The sequence below is a fragment of the Harpia harpyja genome, chromosome 10, assembly GCF_026419915.1.
Source record: "Harpia harpyja isolate bHarHar1 chromosome 10, bHarHar1 primary haplotype, whole genome shotgun sequence".
Lineage (NCBI taxonomy): Eukaryota > Metazoa > Chordata > Aves > Accipitriformes > Accipitridae > Harpia > Harpia harpyja.
This window is the reverse complement of record NC_068949.1, coordinates 21378966-21401066: the sequence shown is the minus strand read 5'-3', so window position 1 is coordinate 21401066 and position 22101 is coordinate 21378966. Positions and strand designations below refer to the sequence as shown.

Below are 22101 nucleotides of genomic sequence, written 5' to 3'. Positions count from 1 at the left end.
TAAGCTTAGAGTCTGCTTGTGAGGAGTAAGACACATAAAAGTAGTGTGCTGGTGTCTTGTTCTGGGGGGAACAACCACTGGTTTTAACTTACTTGACACTCATAAATGTTATCTTGAGCCACTGTCAACTCTGAAAGACTGATTCCTACATGCAAGAGGTAGCAGAGCAAAGGAGGCACTAAACAATCTGTAGATTGTTATTGTCTTGTACTTCTGGCTGATGACTCTGTACCTGTAGAAATTGTAAGCAGAAGAATTTTCCTGGGGGAGGGAATTGAATGGGCATTTTTTCATTTTGTCATGAAGATAATTCAAGTTCTGCATGTGTATTCATATTTAACCTGTCATCAGCAAGACTGCTCCTTCTTTACACCTCTGGAGGTACTACATCTAGAAAAAAAAAGTTTGTTTCTTTGATTTAGCGCATGATTTGAGGAACAGTTCCTCTGAGTTAATTTTATTTCATAAAGTAAAATATTAACATTAAATCTAGATGTAAAATACCACTTAAAACTTTAAGTCATTACTTCATGTTTTCACGGAAAAATTAATTGGTGTATTTCTCAAATCTGTGTTTTCATCCCTTCTTTCATGCACTACCCAAAACACTATCACTTAGCCTGTTTTTTCAGAAGGGATATAATTTGGCTTTATTGGGGGCTGGGGGGAAAAAAAAAGTGTTAAAATCTTTTGTGGGGAAACGTGTGAGTGCTAGTTTTTGGGGTAGCTGCAATCAACTTTTGATGTATGATAGCTTGCTGTTGTAAACCTGTAAAAGTATTCTAAGGTCAGAAATCAGATCTGTGGAAAGAGGAGAGGTGGTGTTTTTTTGTTTTGTGGGGATTTTTTTTGGTGCGGTTTGTTTTTTTGTTGTCCCCCCCCCGCCCCCCCTTTTTTTTTTCTTTTATAGCTTAGGGAAGCTAATACTAAATGTGATGAGAGCAGTAATGTTTTCTTATTTGAGCTGTGATAGATATACTAAGCATACAAAAACTAAGAATGAAGTATTTATTATACAGTAGCTGTTCAGACTGGTCTGCACTCATATATGAACATTGTGCCTGCATATTATAGATAGAGTCAGATAAGATGTAGAATAAATGTCATAGCCTTAAATGAATGTGAATATAGAAGAGATGTCTTGAGCAGCTGTTGAAGCAAGTGTAAACACTAAGATCATTGTCATCTTTAAACAAGTATTATTGCTTGAAAAATCTGACAATGCTGTAGTATAGTGATGCGTTTATGATTTTTATCAGTGAATGCTTAATTTGAAAAATATATTTTAGTATGTTCAGTGGGGAAGAAACTCTAAACTTAATGTCTCTTTAAAAAGGAGTTTGATTTTTCTAGAAAAACTTTCTATCTGTTGGTAAAGGTGTAAGTTGCATGAAGAAGACCAAGGGTGATCAAAATCTAGAAAAAGATAAAGAGAATATTGTGCTTTGCTGGCACAATAGTTATTTTGCAGTAAAGATGTGAGTTTTCATTATAATACGATTCATTATTAGATGAGAGTGTGTGTGTGTTCTTTGAAATAAAAAAACATTTCAGTGATCGCTAATTTTTTAGCCTGAGAATTTTAAGCCAGAGAAATGCTGAAATTTTCAACAGTTACCTGTTCTCAGTGTTAGGCAGTAAATAAGTACTTACCAACCTTTTTTAATGTCCTTTTGCTTATAGGGTTTCTGTGTCCTATGCTCTGTAAGTATGGCTACTGCCAAGTGCATTTTGGGAAGCAAGCATCCTCCTGTGGCAGGCAATAAATTCTGTTACATAAAAATGTCAGTAGAGTTTCTGACAACATAACAATTGCATTAAGAATTTAAGAAATTGAGCATAGAGGGAAGATATTTTTTTTTTTTTTATTTTGTGGGCAGCAGTATTTGCAGTCATGTTATTTGATATTGCTACCATGGGCGTAGTTGCATGGTGAGAAAGAGCGGTATCTCTGTTGTAGTAACGTGTTCAGCTTTGTGGTCAGTTGGCAGCAAACTCTTCTTGCAAGACAGTGCTAGTGCTGTCCTTTCTGGACCAGAAGTTGTGTGCAGTTGTAGACTTGCAGTCTTTACTGTGCGCGCACACACGCGCTTATCCACTTTAGAGAGTCTTATCAGAAAGGTGTATTTGTACTGCATGATACAGATGTCACAAAACTTTCTTATGCAACTGATATAATGTAATACTTGATTGAACAAGTGCTTTAGTGAATTGTACTGATTTTCATACTGCTAGAATGTGGATAACTTTGTTGCAAAAGTCAGGATAGAGCCAGGTAAGTTATTTTGCCATTTAAGGCTTTCCACTGTAAATGTGTCTTTTTGGAGGCTTGTCCAGGTATACTGGAAAAACGGTGGGAAGACTGGCTGATGCTGTTAGTAAAGTGGGAAAGAATTAGTCAAACATGCTATATTTTGTGACTTACACGCAAATAACTTTTGCCAAGCTTGTCCCTTAATAAAGTATTTCAAGAGATGCTGTTTTGGTTTTGTACAAACCAAGGAGTTTCTCTTCTCCTGCCCCCCCCCCTTTTTTTTAAACTTGTTGAGTTGATACAGATTTGCATAATAATTTAAAAAAAAATTAGGGATATCTTCTAATTAATCATTGGTTGTTATGGCACTTCTGTCTGTCTTTTTTTTCTGCAAAGAAGAGTAGTTATGTGGCTTCAATGTTCTTATGTGTGGTGGTTTTGTTACTCTGATTTCTCTGATTTTTTTTCTTTTTGGGTGTCATGTAAATGCCTAAATGTACACAGGACAGGAGAACTAAATTGGAGCAGGGGAAGGTTGTCATTAGTTCTTTTGTATTGGCAATTTAATACAGAGGAAAATGTATATTTTTCACCAATTTTTTCTGACTTCAGAGTTCTTCCCAGGCTAGAGCCCCCTCCTCTTTACTAAATAAAAATTAGGGTCTGTGTAGATGCTTAATTGTCTTTGCATCAGATGTGGTAAATTTAATAGCAACACTTGATTAAATAATCACAAAAAGTTGTTCTTTAAAAGGATTGTCTGTCTTGTTTGCCTTTTTCCAAGACCTACTCTCTCTCCTTGGTTACCCTGAATGATGCATGGATCCAGTTCTCTTTCTTCTGGCAGCCAAAGCAAAGTGACTGTTACCAGTTGCAATGGTTACGCATCTCCCCGTTTTCCTGGGAGGCAAGAGAGAGATAGAAGTGAATGGCAAAAGGGAACTTTTTATGGGGATGTTGGGGGAAAAAAAAGGAGTAAGAGCAGTTTGTTTTTTGTGAGGCAAAGGGAAAAATTGGTGTGTACTTAAAAGCATGCTAGTTGTAATCAGCAAGATACGGTGCCACTGGATTGCTTCCTGTTTACACCTCTGGGGGACGGAAATCCTTCAACCCTAGACCACTATAGTCCACTTATGAATTATTTCTTCTCATGCTGTTTTCCTTACAGGTTTTGCTTAAATAGTTTCTAATGTTTTTTGTTTCCTTTTGGGACTAATGGGGGGTTGTGAAGAAGATTGGAGCCAAACTCTTGTCAGATGTACAGCAAAAGGATGAGGGGCAGTCGTCGCAGGTTGCAGCAAGGGAATTTCCAACTGTTTGTAAGGAAAGGCTTCACGATGTGAAAGGCTGAGTGGAAGAGGTGCCCAGAATCTGTGGAATCTCCATCCTGGGTGATATTCAAAGCGCAACTGGACAAAGCCCCGAGCAACTTAATCTAACTTTGAAGATGCCCTGCTTTGAGCAGGGGATTGGACTAGATGACCTCTAGGTGCCCCTTCTGACCTAAATTATACTATGATTCAGCAGCTTTGTTGGTGTGATCATCATAAAATGGCCCGAGTTGTAGCAGCTGTTTTGATTTGATATTGGTAGTGATTTTCAGCTACTTTAGAAATGAACTATTTACACCGTGTGCTTTCAATAAGGCATGTTTCAGGAGCAGAGATGTTTTGCTTTGGAAATCTGCCCCTGAGTCTGTCATGGCAACTGTATTTGATAACCTTCCCTCATAACAGAGTACTGTAAAGGCCACTATTTTTTTTCATAATATGTGGAAAGCGTTCACTGGTTCCCATTTAATGAAAGCATAGAGCATGGGAAGGAAAGTCACTGATGTGTCCGTGTTAGTGTTACTGGGAGGCTTTGCTGAAAAGGATTTCAAGGGGGAAAGAAAAACTATTGTTGATCATTGGAAGTTGAAGATTTCATTGGAAAAAAAAAGGTGAATAATAATCACTGGTGAAGGAAAGAAAGGAATAAATAAGTAGGAAGGATGTAATGCGGGTAGGGAGAAGAGATTTGGATGAAATACAAAGTTTTTTTTTTTTAGATGCATCTTGCTGTCTTGTGGAGAGTTAAAAAAAAACCTACTCAAAGGTTCTTTTATTTGTCTTCGATAACTTTCTTTATGCCAAATTTCTGCTTTCACACTAAAGGCTAAGTGCACTCCAGTGCTTGAATAACAGATGTCAGTGTTTTTGTACAGATAGGTGCCATGTTTTTATAAATAACATCTACAGTTCAATTCACAGAGAAGTCCATCTTCTAATTTTGTCCTCAGTAGTTTTAAACATGCAAGTTGTTTTTCTTTTTATTACAAAGACTTCTTTTGGGTCTAAACTATGAGGTGAAAGGGAGAGTGAATCTTTAATCTTGGCCAATGAGGGAGGATTAATCCAATAATTGTGCTTGTGGAGATACAGATATCTCTTCCCTCTCTCTAGGGTGCAGATTATTTCTGCTAGAAGCATGAATAATTTGCACAGTGTGTGCTTGTGCATATTTTCCACTGTCCGATTAAGAGGTTGTATGTATTAAAACATCCCCTTGAACTTTAATCCTAGTCTGGAATGTTCCTCCATGACTTTTGTGAGGCTGAGGCTTTGTAATATCCTCTCTGTGGACTAGAGATTGTTTGTTTCTCTCTTCTGCCTACTGTTTTCTTGCCTGGAGGAATATGCAAGTGGCAGCTTGAAACTAGGCTTCAGTTTTACAGGGCATGTTCCTCTTTGTGAGTTGAGTATGTGAAAGAGAGGCTTCTTTTTTTTTTTTTTTTTTTTTTCCTTGCCACCTTCCCAGTCTCTGCAGCAATAAGACATGCAGAACAGGAAGATCAACAACAAAAGAGAAATGGAAATAAAAGCCAGAATTCAAAACAAAGCATGACATATTTTTTAGAAGTCTTTAGACTGATCTTTATAGCATTTTAAAATGTTGAAGAAAATGCACTATTGTTAAAACTTTTTGATGGTTTTATTTATAAGGTAGAAAAATATTTTCACCATAATTGGGTAACTCTTAATCGTAGCAATTGCATATTTATCAGTGTGAGGGGCTGTTATTAATGTAGCTGTCATGCACAAACACATTTCTGCATTAAATCCATTTAGTATGTGCATTATTCGGTCTAGAATGTCACCAGGACATCAAAGCCCCCTTAGGCATAAGAGCACAGTGCCCTGCTGTGGCTGCAGAAAGGGCTTGATCAATAAATGTAACATGTTAATGCAGAGCAAATAGAATAAAAGATTTCTTTGACAAGACATGAAAAATCACCTTGTGGCAGCTGGCATGGTGATGCCATTTCAGCGGAGACACTAGCAAAGTTGATCTGACAAGTAAAGAGGAGAGATGATGGTTATAAGGTGCTTTTGTTTCAAACTTCTTTCTTGACCTGTCAGGTTTTGAAGGAGCCTGAATGGCCCTTTTTTGTCATGTGAAAATTGTAGTCTTAGGCAGTTATGAAGCAGTTATCTCTTCTCAAATTGTGAATGCTGCTGTTTAATTGATTCACTTAGCATTTGAAACTGTCACGCATTAATAATTGCTAAATCCTGTAGATACTGCTCCAGTGTGTCATGCTTAAATGTGTAGTTATCAGAAAATTAATATCCTTAATGAACCGATGCTTTCAAACTAGCATTGCATGAAATCTCTTTTGCCCTTTCATTTGCTGAAGGTATATCAGGCAGTTTTCAGAGAAACCCCTCCTGACAGTTGTGTGGTTTTATTTATTTATTTTTTTGATGCCCGACAAATGCCAGCTTTGCTTTGGGTACATAGTGTGCTCAATGACAATAAATACAGTAATTATGCTGGAGTTAGTAATTAACATAATTATAGTCAATTACGACAAATACAGTGCAGAGCTAAATAAATGAGGGTGAGAAATTAGCAAGCTAATTGATTTACCTTACTTGCTGCTTTTTCTTGCAACTAGCAGTTGCAGATTTTCTGCAGGAGAAAGAGTGTTGTTTACAAATAGCTGATTGTGTTTTGAAATGGTTCTGTCTTATGGCTCTCACTCGTGTTTATTTTACACTGAGGTGAAGAGGATTGAAATATGGGGTAGTGGTTAGAAGGAGAAAGGAGCTGCTGTTCTGTCCTCACTGAATGCTTTGAAGGAAAATGTATGTACTTGCTTCAATTTTAGATGCTTACAGCATTGAAGGGAAAAAAAAAACCATGATTCTTCACAAACAAAACACATTGCTACAGAAATTTTGGTCATATATTTTAATCCCCTTAGATGTGGCCTGAATTATCTAGGAGACATCTATCTGTTTATTGACATTAGAGAGATCTACACAGCACTGGATAGCTAAAGAAAGAATTCAAATCGTTCAAGTAATCCAAGTGTGTTGAAACAATATGCCCTTGTTCAGCCATCGGTTTCAATAATTTAGAACCATTGGACCAGTAGAGATGCATAGTATCATAACATTTGTGCACATTATAATTGCCTGTTTTGTTTCAAGATGATTTATAGTATGTTGTCTGAAATAAGTGTATTTGAGCTATGCAGTTAATCTGTTTCATTCTCCTTGTTTTTTTGTTTTCTTTCAAGCATGACCACAGTTTACTATGTGAAAAGAGAAGTAATATATTTAAGTATTAAAGATTTTGTATTTTTTTTAAAAAAAGATGTTTAGTAGTAGCTGAGATTTCTTTCTTACTCTAAGAAAACAGTGGCTTACAAATGTTTGTAAATTTTATACTTGAAATAGTTCACTGTTTCAAGGTAAGTGGAATTGTATTTAGAGACTTCAACAAAGAGATAGTGTTTTCCACAGCTAAGCAATCTGAAATGTCTAAATTCCTGATAATTTTTCTCCTACTATTGCAGTACCATATCAAGTTAAATGAGTAGGTTTGTAGTTTGAGGGGGGTACTTAAAGTTTACCCTTAAGGGATGTCCTACAGTAAGCACAAGATGCTGTTTTTTAAGTAATGTTAAAATGCTATGAATGTCTGAAAATAAATATACACTAACACTGCTAAAGGTGGTCATTCTTTAGAAGCAGTTCAGTTGGAAATCAATTTGCTAAATGAAATATTTATATACAAGGAATCATTTAAATTATTTAAAATTTACAGATGTAATGGTCTTTCAGATGAAGTCTTACATATTTATTAATCACTATGGACTACCTTATGCATAATTATCTTTCTATTAAAATAACTATGAAATAGTCTTATCCTACTAGATGGACTCAAGTGTGATGGTGGGTTCACTTTCTACATGGGTAATACCTAGGGTGTTGTGTAGGATAAAGCTTTATAGGTGTATGTCTATTGTAAAAATGGAAAGAGAGTATTATCAGTAACAAAAAGGTTTTTAGACTTCAAATATGAATTCTACTTTTGACAGTCGATAGACAATCAAAACTAAATCTACTCCTTGCTCTTTTCTTCCCCTCCTCTTCCCTCCCACCATGCTTCCCCCTTTTGAAAAGTGGCATTTCAACGGGAACCAGATGTGATCTGGGTAATGTATAAGGAAAACTTTTTTTCCCCATTTGAAAATTTTGAATAATATTAAAAAATACTATTAAGATATACCTTGTCTCACATATAGTAGCCATGCCTTTGTTCTGTCAGCTTTAAATGTGGCTGTAGAATATTTGCCTTTACATAGTATTTTCTGTGTCTGTTTTTGTGACTTGTGTGTTTTCCTGCTGTGTCTTATTTGCAGTCATTGGTTTATTGTTGATATGAAGGGAACCAGTGAATGACTAATTTTAAAAATATCAGATTAATGTCTTATGGTATGTACTTAAATATCTCACTGATTTCAGCATAGTGTGCCAAGGATGTAAGTTGTTTTTTTGATGGATATGTTATTTTTCCAAACTCGGTAGTATGTAAGGACAAACTTAGAGTATAAATTGTTGTATTTCAATCTTGTACTGATGGCTGTTATCTTCTTTAGTCCCAACAGCCTCTCTTTTTGTCCATTGATCCTTGCTTGACTTTTTATGGCCACATAGTCACTAACGGACTGTGAAAACACTGTAGTATATATACCTCTGACCTCCAGTGCTGGCCATTATCCATTGATTTACTGTATCTGACAGATCAGAACATAAGATTGTTTTCCATTCTGCTTTTCTCAAGAAGCCTTAACATTATGGAAGGTGTTGTCTTGAGAGCGTATCACGTGGCAGAATTGGGCAAAAGCTTGTTGCCTGAACCTTTGGCGAGGGGGTCAGTGTGTGTTCATATTGTGCAGTGGAGAATTCTTAGGAGGATTACTAGAGCTGTTAAATCTGGTAAAAATGTTAAACATACTGCACAATTTGACATTAAGGAAAATAAGGTTGTGAGCTTGAACTGTTAAATCCTTAAATATAGCAAGAGAATATTGCTGTGGTGGATGCTGAAAGTTGTTTTTTTGGTGATATCCGTCCCTAAGGGGCCGTTGCAATCATGGATAAAGGTGAAATCTGTACTTCTGAACAAAGGTGAATAACAAACTAATTGGACTTGAACAGAGATCGGATGTCATATTAATCATCCATTGACTCAAGGCTGTTGATAAGACCTTTTGACTGAGGCGGAGCATTTCCCAGTGAACTGATGTTTGCATCACATCGTTTTCTTTGTGTTTGAATGAGCGGGGAGTGAACTGCTTTCTCTTGATCTGGTTTCCTGTGTGAGACTGAAGTTGTTTTTTTGGAGTGATGTTGGAGGCTAGGTCCACACAGTCTGCACTTGTTCTCTGGGTACCCGGAGGGCTTAATTCACTGGCACAGTCAACCCAGCTCTTCTTGTGAGAACTGTAATGAGTCTTAAACAAAAATTAGCTTTTGTTTTGAATTCCGTTCTGAATGACAGGAATCTGCATCAGATTGAGATAAAATCAGTTAGTTAATAAATGGAAGACTACCGCAATCTATGGCAACTGTTGGCATTTGGAGGAGAAATAGGTTGATGCACTTGTTTTAGCTGTTAGAGAATGTCAGTAGATGGCAAATAATGTCTTGGTGACTTCTGCGTAGTCTGTGGTTATCTGGATTTTAAGACTAAGAACTACTTTTTTTAAAGAGTATTGGGGGTTAAAGAAAAGGGCATGATAAAGAGCACATTATAAGTATAGTAATCAGATGGACCATTCTTACTTTCTGACTTCCTTAATCTCTCTTACTCTAAAACAGTATTTCCTCATCACTGCTGTTGTGAAACAAGAGCGAAGGACTGCAGAAATAACTGTTGTCTGAGGACAAGGAGCTTGACTGAAGGGAAGAACCTGCATTAACCCTGGAGCTATTGTCTCTGTCTTTTCCTCTCTGTTTTGTTGAAAGGTATCTTCTCTCTTTAATGCAATGCACAAGATTCCCAGCATCTAGTTGCAGATGTAAAGAACTTGGCTAGTTTTGCTCACCAATCACCAAGTAAGAAGGGTCTCTGTCCTCCAGTATTCAACAAACCTGCTGAGTGGTCATGGTACAAATAGCTAGTTGGCATTTGGCAAGTAAAATCCTTACAAAGCTTCTGTTTATCCATTCCTTGTTTGTTATATGTTGTCTTGTGGTTTGTGCCATTTTTGATATCTTGCATTTTACAGAAGTCATCTTTATATAAATTATCTTGGAGATGATTTTTCAGTTTAAAAAGGCAATCCCCAAGCCCTTAGCTCATGCAAGTGTGAAGAATGAGTATCATAAAAGTGCAAAAGGGCCATGCATTTTTTTCAGGCTCAGGATCCAGTATGTCAAACCAGACATGCTATACAATAATTATACTGTCTTTAAGGTCATAGTTAATGCAGTGTTACAGCTCAGTTGCAGGCTTTACCCATGAACTTATGCTGGCAATCATGTGAAGTTTTATGATTTTTATTTCTGTTTTTGTTTTGTTTCTCCTGGTCTTTCTTTTTGACCATGCTTGCCTGAGTGAGTTGCTCACTGGTAGAGTTGGAAGATCATTTTCTTTCTTTATAATTTCTTCCCCATTTTTAATTTAATTTGCCCCCTGAGTCCATAAGTGGTAGCAGTGAACGTGCTTCATATAATACAGCCATAATAGTTTGTTCATTTTTAAAACCATCTCATTGCTCATGTTTGTAGGAACCCTTGCTATGCTGAAAAACTATAGAAATCACTTTTAAAAGAACGCAAATAAGAGATGCAAAATATCTAGTGTGGATAGTTTGTAATCCATCCAAAACTCAGGGAAGGTGATAAGCTCTTGTAAATTGGACCAAACTTGAATAGCTTCTCTTCAAGTGTTTAAGTTTCTAATGTTTTTCCTGTGCAGTTGGTATATGAACTGTACTGGTAGATAGTAGTACTTGAATGTGTGCACACCTCCAGTTCATTTTTTCATAGAAAGCATAGTGCATGTGTGACGCTGTTGTCAGAAGTAGTTTACTGGCATTTAATACATATATGCACACACAGAGACACACACACAAAACCCCATCTTGTGTATAAACATCTTTATAATAAACGTATAATGCCTTTATATATATTATGTATAATATATAAATTTTATATTTAATATATAAAAATTTAGGGGTGATACTCTAGTATTTGGTCTACTTTGATTCAGCACTTGCAATAGGGCTTTGTCAGTGATAACCTCGTACTCAACCTAGAAAAAAAGAACGTATTACAGGTTACGAACAAAAAAAGATACAACACATCAGAGATGGGTGATTGGGAGAGATAACTGACCTTGAGGGAATTGGACCAAAATGGGAGCAGTCTTGGGGTTAAAAAGTACTTAAGTAATAAGACATTACAAATGTCTATCTCCCTTTTGATTGTTTTATCCAAACCTACCTACATTATTACAGGTTTTTGTTATTTTTAAACTCTCTACTCCCTTTTTCACTCACTTCTCTATAAGCTCTCAGAAGTACTTAGTATCGGTCTTGGCATCAGCTCTTATTGAGGCTGATAGGAGGAAAGTTACATCAGCATGATGTTGTTAGTCCAGTGGTGGCTGATGCATATTTCAGATTATGAGCTGTTTAGCATAGATACCAACTCACTGTGTTTCAGCTTGGTAAAAGTCAGGCTCTTGCTCTGTTGATGTTGTTGCACTGAAGACTAGAGTGACAAAGTTTAGCTTATTACTTTTCAACTCCAAACTTAATTTTTTATATTTGTAAAATGAACAAAGGAATTTAAAAAGTCGTTGGGGATTTTTTTTGGGGGGTGTGTGTCTGTGTGTGTGTGTTATTTTATTTTATTTTACTTTATTTTATTTTTAGTATGAAGCTTATGTGCTCAGTTCTCTCAGCTGGTTCATTTTTATATAATGTATTGGACCGATGCAACCATTTTGAGTACAAATGCTCAGTCCTTAATTTTTGAATTTGCATTAAGCACCATTTTTCAATGCCTGCTTTGCTGAATGTTAAAAGATGGGGAATATATATAGTTAAAATATACTTCATGGTATTGAAAATGTGGCTTATATTTTCTGAGCCAACTCTGCATTTCCCATTTGGCAGGTGGGCTGACTGGTGCTGTTTGTTCCTTGTGAATATGCCTAATGGAAAGACATCATAGTGCTCAGTGTTTTTCAATTACATTCAGAAATGTGAGCTGCCTTTCCCTTAGAATGTTGATCTGCGATCAGACATGCCAACAGGGAACTCAGTTTATGAATTTAACAGAAAAGCTACCTATTACCTACATTTAATAGTTTTTTGAAATCATCATTTCCAACCATTAGTTTGAAGATCAAAGTCAGCATATGTATTCTTTGTAAGAGGCATGTACTTGTGGTGACTTAAATGACTTCTTTAGTAATTAGTTTAGATATTTATTCATCATCAGTATTTTTTTCTCTTTTTTTCTTTTCTTTGTCTTTTCATTATTTCAAGGCCAGTATATTTTAATTTTAAATCCTTAGGTGTTTGGGAGCATCCAGTTACCTACTTAGAGCAACAGAGCAGCTTTTTATGACCAGGATATCGCTAGTGAAGTTTTATTTTGGTGACAGTGGTTTGAGGTTTTTGTTCATCTATTTTTGGTCTCATTCTCTTTTACCAAATGCTAAAAATCTGTTTTGTCTCTGGAGCGTAAAATCTCTTAAAGCACAAGGAAATGCAGCAGAATTGTCCTTGAACCATTTTAGATGTGAAGGGTCCGAGACTTGCTACAGTGCTATGACTCTGCAAGGCCACATGGCCACAAAAGCATGGGATGAGGATGCTGTGTTTTAGGCTCCTAGGACTTTCAAGACCTTTTAGCTGGAGAGAAAAGATGAAAACTTGACCTCGTTACGTAAGTGATAAAGCGTACTGATTATTTTAAAGCACTTAAAGGCTGAGGGAAAGATGTTCTAGATGTGCCAAGGATTAACAATATATTGAATATTCAGAAAACTCTGCTTCCAACACAATTATGTTAAGATAAGTTGACAGTCCAGTGTGTGGATGCTCAAGGATCTGAACACTTTCTTTTTCTACCTATTATCTTGCGTTTAATACACTCTCTATCTTGGACAGTGAAGTACTTTTTGGAATAGCACAGAAACAGTCATGTGTGAAGGTGGTTATGTTGGAATGGCTTTGGGAAAAAATTGTCAGATACTATGTTTTCTAAGAAATGGAAATTAGCCAACTAAGTGAGAGGCTGTGTATGTGTCCAGTTTACTTCCTTCCCTCACTCTGTGCCTTCTTTTCTTCCTCCCCACTGCCTCCAGCTCCTTAAATCAGCAGAAGGCTTCTGAAGGTGCTGCTGAGAGGTTTGGGTGGAGGTGCAACATGAGGTTCTTGCTTTATTGCAGATGCTCTTTCTTTTGTTCGATCTGTTGCTTGCAATCAGGAGCCAGGCATTAGCTAGCTCAGCTGTTCCTGTACAGTATTGGTTCCAATTCTACCAGGTGCACAATTAATAAATTGTCTTCCAGCCTAAATGGGGAATGTCAGAGGGTAGTTCAATTTCTTTCACTGTTAATGCTTTGGCTTCCTTTAAATAAGTCATATCAACAAATGGTCTGTTACTACTACTAACAATAGGACTTTTGAAATGTGGAGGTATCTCTAATGAGAATCTATCTCAATCCATTTAATGTGGGCCGCTGCTTTGCCACCGACTTAGACTCTGGTCACTGCAGCCACAGGTGGTTTGAAACAAGAACTTCACCTGCATTTAAATGACTGAGCAACAGAAAAGAAGTTTCTAAAGTCAAGGAGACTAATGCATTACTGTAGATTTTGTTTTGACCATCATTTGTCTCACTTTCTACTAATTGGTAAATGGAGGAAGAGAGGACATATATCTGTATTCGGCTAAAAGTGAACGGGCACGTTGTTTCCTTGTGTGTTTTTTAGTACAGCAGATGAAAATCTTGGTTGCTGTAGCCCTAGTATTTTAAACCAAAGTAAAAGTGTGAAGTCAGCTTTAAGGTACTGTCTTGCATGTGGGTTTTTTTATTTTCTTTCTGCGTGGGGACAGAAGTGTGCTGGAAGCAATTAACACTAATGGGGGTGGAAGTAGTGCTAGAAACCCTTCAAGATAGCTGATAGTTATAAAGTTGATACTTGTAGGCATAGCCTATTACTATCATATAACCTGGAATGAATAAATAATTCCTATGTTGTAGCAGATACATCCTAGCAGTAGGCAGAATAGTGTCATTGTATACACAGAAGCATCAAATGTTTCAGGTTCTGTACCTTTTGTTTAATGCACTATGAGGTCATAATCTAAATCAGATTTCCTGAATGATTCCTTGACTGCAAATTTCCATACAGCTGTCATTCTTAGGGGAAAAAAAAAAAAGAAAAAGGCTTCTGCACTCTAGGGAGTGGAGTGAAACCCTCTTCACACCCTTTTTTCCTAGTAAAAAAGCACAAGGAAGTCTACAAAAAAGATATGTAGGTACAGAGTTATGTTAAAGGTTCATATGTAAGTTCCTAAAATCAAATAATAACTGAACTTACCTCTGTGGCAAGAAAATTTGCTTACTTAAATTATACTCCTGCTTTTCAAACCTTTTACCACTTGCAGAAAATGGTATTTCCTTTCACTAGATTTTGTATGCTGAATGCAAGTGAGATCCTTGATGTTTGAATCTATCCAGTTGAACAGAAATAACCTTATTCGTCTTATAGAGTGCATTCATCTCTGTGCATGTATGTAGAAAGCTAGGTGTTACTCATTTCCATCCTGTGCAGGTCTATTTTTCTGCAATGTTTTTAAATCTGTTCCTTGTCTTTTTTGCTACAGAGCAATTTTATTTATTTATTTATCTATCTATTTATTTATTTATTTAAAGGCCTTCGTGTCTCTTTAAGTGATCATTGAACAGAGAAAGTAAATTGATGTTAAAATTCCCTCACTGGTGATTCCAGCTAAACCAACCACAACTAGTGTATTAAAAGCAAACAAACAAACCCCACCCCCCGCTTTTTCCTCATTGGTGTCTAGCTAGCAGAGTGCATGAGAGTAGAAAGCTTTGACCCCAGAGAGCTTCGCATGATAGACTCATTTCAAATTCTTGTGTAAATCATACTAAGGCTCCATGTATAAACTTGACAGTATCTCTCTGTACTTGACATTGTAACTTCAAGATTTTATGTTATTTAAATATACTAAAATGTACCCTGTATAAAACTGCAGGTGCTGCTACATTTCTATTAGAGCACAGTGACACTTGCCTTAGAAAAACTCTGAGGCTGGTGAAAGAGTTAAGCAAAGCAGCCAGAAACCATTTTCAGCTTTTACTTTGCAGATACAACCTTTTAAGCATACCTACATTTACCTGCAATGGCAATCGTTTTGCATTTTAATGACAAATCAAGTACGCTAACTTGCATTTGAAACGAAAGTGCCTTAAATGTCTCTGGCTGTCAGAATGAGATGTTAGGAGCTTGATGAAAAGAGAACAAAGAAGACAAAGTATGAAGCCCAGATACAGAGCAAAATGAAATAAAACCTTGTATGGCCTGTCAGGGGTGTCAGTTGATATTCCTATCTAAAGCACATTATAGTATTACTTTGCAGCTCATAGCTTACTCATCTGTCTTTTTTAATTCATCACATTCTAGCCCACATCTTTTAAGTCCCATGTGTCAACAATGGAAGAAATCTGTTAATTGACAAATGAGTGTCACAAATGTGAATTGGTGCCTTTACATCAGAGGCAGGTAGTCTCTGTTGTTTTTTGTCGGCTCTATTATTGGCATAAGCCAGTGTAAGACATCTGTCTTTGCCAGAATGAGAGATGACAGCCAAAGAAGGGCTGTCATTGTTTTAGTGCATGTTCATTCTGCCGAGATACTGTATAAAGATAAAATGTCAGTTAAAAGAATATGAAAAACTATTGGGAGGAAGTCCTTAAATTACTTGGGAAGGGGATCCGGGAATTGGTGCCAGAATTGAAATCCGAACGTTCCAGTTTGCATCTATCACATCAATTTAAAAATAATACTTTCTGAGTAACTGGGTCAGTTTATAAAGCATTTAGGAAAACGTTATGTTGTGTTGGCATAATTAGCTCATAAGATGGAAGGAAAAACATACCTCCACAGGATATGAGTTTATTACAAGTTCATTTTTCAGACATGTATAGAATTGTCTTGGTAAAAATATGCTGTGTAGCATCTCTGGCGTTGATTTGCATCTGTTTTGAAATATTGAAATTGCTCCTTTCCAATTTCTTTTTCTGTTATAGTTCTATTTTAGATTGATGAATAACATAATGAAATAAAAAGCATAGCCAGCTGTGAGTTGATGAGACAATTAATAGGGAGAAAATTATTAACATAGTTCTGGGGTGTCTAGAGGGTGTACAGTATACAAAAGTTACTCCCAAATCACTAAATCCCTTTATTGCAATAAATGACTTTTTAATATCGGATAGTGAAAAAGAGAGGAGGAAAATGTTTTAATGGAGGAGGTGGAAAAGGAGAATAGAATAAAATGTCGTAAAAGGCTGCCATTTTGCTTTTTACTTTGGATCAAAAGTCATAAGAAAGATAGACCAGCACAGTAATCTTCAGCAGCTTTAACAACCATATGCTATAGGTGCTACAGGACACTCCCCATGTGCCCCCCTCCTCCCAGAATGACTTGAGACTTGGGTTCCAAATGGCCTTGTCTGAACTTCAGGGTTTTTGAGGACTATATTGACAGAATCTGGTGAATTACTAACTCTTGATCTGTCGGGAGACTGGCTGCGTTGAAATTTCAACATGGATGTTTCTAAACAACAATTTATTAAAAGTCTTAATTTTAAAATTACTTGGTTTTGCATTTTAAATAGAGCTGTCGATATAGCAGATTTTAGAAGTTCTCAGTTTTGATACTACTTAATACAGGTAGAATTTCATTTATAACTTTGTAGGATTTGTGGTTTGTTTTTTTTTTTTAATTTTTTAAAATTTTTTTTAAAAACTTGCTTCCAGCAACTAGTTGAGCAGTAGAAAAAATGTCAAATTGATGTTTCTCCCTCCCCTCCCCACCATCTAATGTGGGGCTCTCAAATTTTGTTTGTCTTTGATAACTATGTTTATCTCCAAGGTGCCTCCTGGCTGTTCTACTGCAGTCTGTGGTTAATGTTGATTGCAGTTTTAATTTTAATTCTTGAGACCAGTAACAAAGTTAAATACTTCTAATAGGTGCTAGTAATTTTATGGGTCTTTTGTGTCTTAGGGTCTAAAAAGCTAAGAATGAGTAGCATACAGCTTCCTTTTATTTTAACTCTTTGGACAGAAATATTGCAGCTTTGTAAATAGATCTTCCTTTAAAAAAGAATACTGAGAGAAGGTGATTTGTATCTTTAAAGCCTACTTTTTTTTTTTTTTTAAGGAAAAAAAGCCCTAGTCTTTTCAAAGTTCTTTGGAATTAATTTTGCTAGACATAATTTTAAAAGATTATAATCCATGAAATTTAAGAAGTATTTTCTGCTTGTATACAAAGGTTTATGCGCCTAAATTGAACAACTGTAATTTTATTAGTGGAAGCCTTGTTTTTCCATTCCCAGGCTTCACTGGTTCTAACTTGATGTTTAAATTTCCAGTCAAAAGCCATCCTGTTGGTGGTGTTATGTAAAGTGCCAGGCATATCTTTTCAGGCGCAGTTTTTAGTAGTGTGCTCTCCAGTTCGGTTTCCTTTGAGAAGTGGAAAGACAGCACTGTCTCTATTTTACAGATGGCAAAACTGAGATGTGAGGAGGCCTTGTTGATAAACTATAGATGCCTGTGGTGGTGCAGCCCCCTGGGCCACTCTGAGATCTCAGGATAAGCCATGCATGTTTTGGGAAAACCTCCCATTTTGCTATTACCTTGATTACAAGTGCAGTGACATTTAGACGTCAGGCACTCTTTGGCCACTCCTGGGCTGCTGCCTGAATGGTACATCAGGACCACTCATACTTCAGGATAAGCGATGCATGCTTTGGGAAAAACTCGCATTGTGCTGTTATCTTGGTTGCAAGTGCAGTAGGCTGGGGCTGGGGCGGCCAGTCATCCCCTGGGCACACCTGGGCCATCTGCTGCCTGAATTGTATATCAGAATGACTCAGCACAAATTGTGGCCAGAATGCAAAATAATGACCAAAGCCAGTCATCTCGAGACCCTGTAAATAGTCCAAGGTGAGACCTTTTGAGCTCTCTGGGACCACAGAGGCCTGTGTGACCCAGCGTCTCCCCGTGAGCTGGGACGCCTCTCAGGGCAGATTTTGCGAGGATTGAAAGATCTCTGTTGACGATTTCACAAGGACTTAAAGGCCTGATTTAGCGAGGTTCGCTGACCGTCTGTTGATGAATGCCGGCACATAAAAGTGAGTAATTCATGAAACTCACAAGAGGGAAATTTTTATCATAACCTCTATGTGTGTGTGTGTCGAGGTGGGGGGTAAAATTTGGTTCAGAACTGTTTTATCTGTGCATGTACATTTGCAGTTTGGTTCAGAACTATTTGCCTGTCTGTGTGTGGTTTGGTTTGGAACTATTTTGCCTGTCCATATGTGGTTTGGTTTAGAACTGTTTTCTCTGTGTGTGTGTGATTTGATTTAACCTCCATCTGTGTGCAACTCTGCTCTAAGTTTTGGGTGATCCTTGCCATTTTCGAATCTTTAACTAAGTTGCAAATTTGATTGTAACAAATTCCATTGAATCACTCTGTTAAATTGGCTGCTGATTAAGTACTGTTAAAATTATACAACCTAATCTTGTGAGCTATCTCAAAAATATTAATAAATCCTAGATTGCTGCTAAACCAAAGCCATGTAACAAAATCTCATTCACGACAATGCCAAGTATCATTTTCAGCCCTTCATACCAACTTGCATAAACCGCTTCTGCATGTTGTGAGAAGTGATGGTTGACACCTGTTCCCCTGTCAAATCTGTAGTGATCCTAAAGGTAGTTTATTCTCATGTGCTACTTAGCTGCACTTTATATTATGTGATAGCAGGTGTATCAGCAAAGTAAAAATTAAATGCATTGTAGACATGGAGGAAATTTTTTGTCTTCAGGTGGATCAGGATTTTCTCATTTGTCCCCTTGTGGTTGAATGGTATATAATTGTAAAAATAACAACAGTAACAACAAAAAAAAAGCGGACAGAGACTGTATCTTCTATTGTTGGTGGACTTTCTTCCTTTCCTAGCTAAAAATGAAAAGCTGATCAGTAAGGATAAGTAGGAAGACCAGATCTCATCTCTAAAAGAAGTGAATGAACTTCATTGTGAAAATTCATGTGCGGGAAATACAATTGGAGCTAGTTAGGATGCCATCCTGTTCCATATACAGGGCTTACTGCAAGATGCTGGGTAGAGCCTACAGAAAAAATTCAGCTTGTAGAATTCAGCTATGGGGGTGTGTGTTTGTATGACAGTATTGTCACTGTTACATTAACTCTAGAAAGGAAAGATACTGGAATTTAGATACAGAAACGTTGTACATGTGTGTGCGCGTACCCTCTTGGCAATTCCCCTCTCCTAACTGCCAGCTGTCATACAGAATCTGAAACGGACAAAAATTTATTGGGTATTATTTAGAAACATGTCGGTGGTAACGACTGGATCTCTGATTTCAATTACCACCTACTAAATTTAGGCTAATGTAATGCATTTATAGACCTGTTGAATGCACTTGACATCATGTTTAAAATATTTGAAACTGCACTGTTTTTTAATATCATATGTTGACCACTTTCTTTTTCCTACACACATCTGGTGCATGGCAGCAGGCATCCCATGTGACCTATAAAAACTTCAGTTGTGCTAGTTTGAGAGTTTCTTTTTTTCTTTAGATAATATTTCAGCTGAGGAGAAGAAAGTAGTCTGAGACTACAATACAAAAATTGGCTTAATGAAACACTACTCTGAGATCTGTAATTCACCATTTTTTTCCATTTTGCAATCAGTGTGTAAACAGCATTTTAAACTTTATTCCTATTGTTTAGCTTTATCTTTTAATTGCAAATCCTTGGGATTTAGGTGCCTTGGTCGCTTGGGTGCTCTTAAAACTATTTTAATAACAGATTACCTGTGGTAACTATTTTTCTGTAGAATGATTGGGTGAGATTTAAGGTGGAATCTGTGATTTTACACCGTTTCTGTTGTTAAATTAGCAGAGATTAATGTTTAATTTCAAATTACATTGAGTTCCGCTTTACTTACTCTGTGAACATTTTATGTGCTATTATTTTAGGATTATTGAGGGGGATCTTTTTAAAAATATGCTTCCTTTTCCAAGTATTGGAATACTTTGTTGGAGTGTTGCAAAATACTTATCTATCTTCCGATGTTATATTTTTCCCTACCCATCATTCTGATATATATTTATTAAATTTATATGCTGATGTTTGCAACTCTGAGCTTGCCTTCTAACTACTGGAATATGTTGTGGTTTAACCCCAGCCAGCAACTAAGCACCACGGAGCCACTCACTCACTTCTCCCCCACCCAGTGGGATGGGGGAGAGAATTGGAAGGAAAAAGGTAAAACTTGTGGGTTGAGATAAGAACGGTTTAATAAGACAGAAAGGAAGAAACTAATAATGATAGTAATAACAGTAATAAAATGACAATACTGATAAAAGGATTGGAATATACAAAACAAGTGATGCACAATGCAATTGCTGACCGCTCACCGACCGATGCCCAGTTAGTTCCTGAGCAGTGATTCCCCCCAGGCCAACTCCCCCCAGTTTATATACTGGGCATGATGTCACATGGTATGGAACACCCCTTTGGCCAGCTTGGGTCAGCTGTCCTGGCTGTGTCCCCTCCCAACTTCTTGTGCCCCTCCAGCCTTCTTGCTTGCCTGGGCATGAGAAGCTGAAAAATCCTTGACTTCAGTCTAAACACTACTTAGCAACAACCGAAAACATCAGTGTGTTATCAACATTCTTCTTATACTGAATGCAAAACATAACACTATACCAGCTACTAGAAAGAAAATTAATTCTATCCCAGCTGAAACCAGGACAGAATAGTAACTGTTGAAGGCATTTGATTCGTAGTACTTGAGTACTAATCATCACAGCTTTTAGTTTGTCTTTCACTGATTTTGTGAAAATATTATGAGCTTTTAAAGTTATGTCTGCATCTACATGCAAGTAATGTAAGAAATAAATAGTCTCCAAATATGTGTAGGCTACTTTGAGTAAGTCCATTGTCCATATCTTGATAGCTGCATAGACAAACCTGGGGAATTTTGGAAGAATAAATACCCTCCTCCTTTAAAACAAGATCCCAGCTTGCTTCTACTAACTTTGCTTTGTTGTGGTTTCTCATGTGTTGGAGTATATTTTTCAGTAGTATTCTCAGTGGTGGTTAGCAGGTTCTTCTTCTTCCTGCCTAATGCTTCCAGACATCCTTTAGCTGAATTATCCTTGAGAATCTTAAAATTATTTTAAACTGAAATTGTTATAAAAAAATTCTGAGCATGTTATCTTGTTTCTGAAATACAAGACAGAATAGCTGGAGTTTTTCGAAAGGGTATTGGAAACATGCCTTCTGGGAGAGGAAACAAATCTTGAAGATTAAATTTCAGTAAAGTTGGGTGTAGGTCTTCTGGTGAAATGGGTAAGGATGTACAGTCTTACTGATGATTTGTCATTTTCAAAATTGCTAAGAATGTCTCAGATGGTAAGTTTCAGGAGTAATTTCCTCTGATGCTTATTTTCTGGGGATGTTGTTTCCTTTTGGTGTGGAAATTGTCTATGATTCCTTAGAAATTCTCCAAGCCCAGCATGGGTGCAGCTGGCATCCAATAATTGCAAGAGATCTACATAGTGGCTTCATGGTGTAATCAAAGTTACCATAGAAAAGGAGCAATGTTTCCCATTCTGATTTAAGCTTGTCCGGTACAAGCCTAAGACTCATCATCGATCACAAGTCACTGAAAATGCCTACATAACTTTATTACATCCATGCTATATATTAGCTATATTTATCTTCCTTTCATAGAGATACATTTTTCTCAGTGGAGGTTCCCTTTAACATGAGCCCTACATTGGTTTTCTTTTTCCTTGGATGTTTGAAAAATGAAAGTTAAGGCCTGAGAAGTCTTCAAAGTATAAATTTCAATCATAAACTAAAGAACAGACTAAGTTTTAAATAGCTTGCAGAAATTGCTTTGCTCTGTTATGTATTTCTTTAGTAGTTTGGGACCTCCTGAGGAGTGGATTCTGTTGTGTGCCATCAGTTCTAACACGCTTTGTCGTCCCTACCAGAATGGTGAGATTTTGGAAGAGTGCAGGGTGGGTATTTCACTTGTCTGTTTTGATATGTTCTAATGATAGTATATGGGTTTGCAAATATAGGGAACTCCTGCTGCTCCATTTTGCTAACCTTTCTGATTGCTCTGTACTCAGTTCTTCTCAAATCACTCCTGTGCTGCCTGACTGCCACCTTGGATGACCCAGTTTT

At 36.9% G+C, this 22101-nt stretch overlaps 1 protein-coding gene across 1 annotated transcript in view; it reads left to right on the top strand.

Moving 5' to 3' along the window:
* Positions 1–22101, top strand: part of LRMDA (leucine rich melanocyte differentiation associated) — a 715410-nt gene that overhangs the window by 5468 nt on the left and 687841 nt on the right. The gene's annotated exons all lie outside the window — the stretch shown is intronic.